Here is a 2,774-nt window from a genome sequence, read left to right as displayed (position 1 = left end):
CAATTCATTACAAGAGAGTAGAGGGGGGAAGAAACATCATAGGATCCAAATATAATAGCAAAGCTCGCGATACATCAAGATCGTGCCAAATCAAGAACACGAGAGAGAGAGAGAGAAAGATCAAACACATAGCTACTAGTACATACCCTCTGCCCCGAGGGAGAACTACTCCCTCCTCGTCATGGAGAGCACCGGGATGATGAAGATGGCCATCGGAGAAGGATTGCCCCCTCCGGCAGGGTGCCGGGACGGGTCTAGATTGGTTTTCGGTGGCTACGGAGGCTTCTGGCGGCGGAACTCCCAATCTATTGTGCGTTCTGGAAGTTTTAGGGTATATGGAATTATATAGGCAGAAGAAGCACGTCAGGGGAGCCATGAGGGCCACACGAGGCAGGGGGCGCGCCCTAGGGGGGGCGCCCCCCACCCTCATGAGCACCTCCCGTATCTCCTGACGTGGAGTCCAAGTTTATCCGGTGGCTTTCGTTCCAAAAATAATCTCCAGTTGATTTCGTTCCGTTTCAACTCCGTTTGATATTCCTTTTCTTCGAAACACTGAAATAGACATAAAATAGCAAATCTGGGCTGGGCCTCCGGTTAATAGGTTAGTCCCGAAAGTAATATAAAAGTGGATAATAAAGCCCAATAATGCCCAAAACAGTAAATAATATAGCATGGAGTAATCAAAAATTATAGATACGTTGGAGACGTATCAGGGATCGACCACCGTCGGGCCCGCCTCCTCGTCGCCGCCCGGGATCACCCGCCGCGTCCGCCACCAGTTAGTGCATTTTGTTGTGAATTTTGCAAGCGGTATAGTTAATTTGACGCGTCGGTGCGCATGTAGATGGAGTTGAGCCCGTGCGAGAAGTTCTTGCTCTCCGATTCATCTGATTCAGACGACTCGGATGTTGAGACCATGCTTGCGAACTTTCGACAGCAAACATTAGTCATGGCACTTGCCGTGAAGGAGCACGAAGATGAGAACCGGAAGAGGAGGCGAGGATCGACCGTCGGGCGTCTTTGCATTCCCCGGAATCGTCATCTTGGAACGAGATGTTGATGCAAGACTACTTCGCAGTGAATCCTACATATCCACCGCACCTCTTCCGGAGAAGGTACGGAATGGGTCGATCCCTCTTTGTCAATTTTGTTCAAACTTGCGAGGAAAATTGCCGGTATTTTACTCAAAGAAGAAATGTTGCGGGCTTAAAGGGATTTAGTGCATATCAAAAAATCTCCGCGACAATGCGGGTGATTGCATATGGTGTTCCGGCTGACTATGCTGATGAGTACCTTCGCATTGGTGAAGATACTACAATTAAGTCTATGCGTAGATTTGCAAATGTGATCATCCGTGTCTTTGGTCCTGAGTATCTTCAGGCAACCAACGAAGATGACACAAAGAAATTGATGGCAACTAATGAGAGGAGAGGTTGGCCTGGCATGCTAGGTAGCATTGATTGTATGCATTGGACTTGGAAAAATTGCCCCAAGACATGGCAAGGAATGTATTGTGGCAAGTCTCGTGATGCAATAATTGTGCTAGAGGCCGTAGCATCCGAGGATTTATGGATTTGGCATTGCTTTTTTGGTATGTCAGGCACTCTCAATGATATCAATATGTTGCAACGGTCTTATTTGTTTGCTAGGCTTGCTAGTGGTGATGCTCCTGCTTGCAACTACACTATCAATGGGCATGAATACACAAAGGGGTACTATCTTGTAGATGGTATATACCCTCCTTGGTGCACATTTGTCAAAAGCATCAAGGAACCCAAAACTAAAAAGCAATGTGAATTTGCAAGGGTGCAAGAGGCAGCCTGAAAAGAAGTTGAAAGAGCATTCGGTGTTTTGCAATACAGGTTTGCCATTGTCCGTGGTCCTGCTCGTTTTTGGGATAAGAAAACCTTGAAAAATATTATGACATGCTGTGTTATCCTGCACAATATGATTGAAGATGAGAGAGGAATGAACTTGGAATTCTTCTATGACAATGTGGGTAGTCGTGTCAAACCAGCTAGAGACCCTAACCGCATTAGAGCTTTTCTTCAAACATACAAGGAGATTGAAAATGCGAATACCCACTTTCAACTTCAAGAGGATCTCATTGAGCACCATTGGCAAAGGGCTGGACAATGACTCATTTTTGTATTCATTTGTATTTGTATTCATGACAAGTTTTATATTGCATTATTTAAGTTTGATATGGTGATTTGAATAATTATTTGTAATGTGAATGATTATCGTATCATGTTTGATTTGAATAATTTAGTTTTACTTTCGATTGTTGTATTATGTTGGATTTGATATTTGCGGGCCGATGAGATGCGGGATGCAGCGGCGCAAAGAGCAGACCCCGCAAAGCCGACCCGTAAAAAAGCATATTCCGTGAATATGCTTTTTTACAGGTCCGTTTGAGGGGTCTGCATCTGTGGCCGTCCAAGCCGGCCCGCAAAAGCGGTTTTGCGCGAACTGCAAACGCGTTTTGCGGGCCGACGAAATGCGGGGTCTGCTAGAGTTGCTCTTAGCCAGCCTTCCATAAAAGGACTTCCACTCAAAATTGCAGATGAATTTGATAGGGCAACCGAACAATAGACCTGTAATTATTTAACGCTGAAAAGGCAAATGATAAAAAAAATATCCCAACCATTCCTTCTCTAGTACTGTATATGCAATCTTTAGAATACCACAGATTACAAAAATTGCAAACCAAAAGACTTTTATTGAAATTCAGCCAATCATGTCAACTGGAGAGGAACAATTATTCTACCTTT

At 44.7% G+C, this 2,774-nt stretch overlaps 1 pseudogene; it reads left to right on the top strand.

The window, feature by feature from the left end:
* Positions 1-200: 200 nt before the first annotated feature.
* LOC147979160 (uncharacterized) lies at positions 201-2,552 on the top strand (annotated as a pseudogene).
* Positions 2,553-2,774: the final 222 nt, after the last annotated feature.

This window comes from Triticum urartu, chromosome 3A, assembly GCF_056163025.1.
Source record: "Triticum urartu cultivar PI428250 chromosome 3A, HENAU_Tu73, whole genome shotgun sequence".
NCBI lineage: Eukaryota > Viridiplantae > Streptophyta > Magnoliopsida > Poales > Poaceae > Triticum > Triticum urartu.
This window is presented reverse-complemented; position numbering and strand designations above follow the sequence as displayed.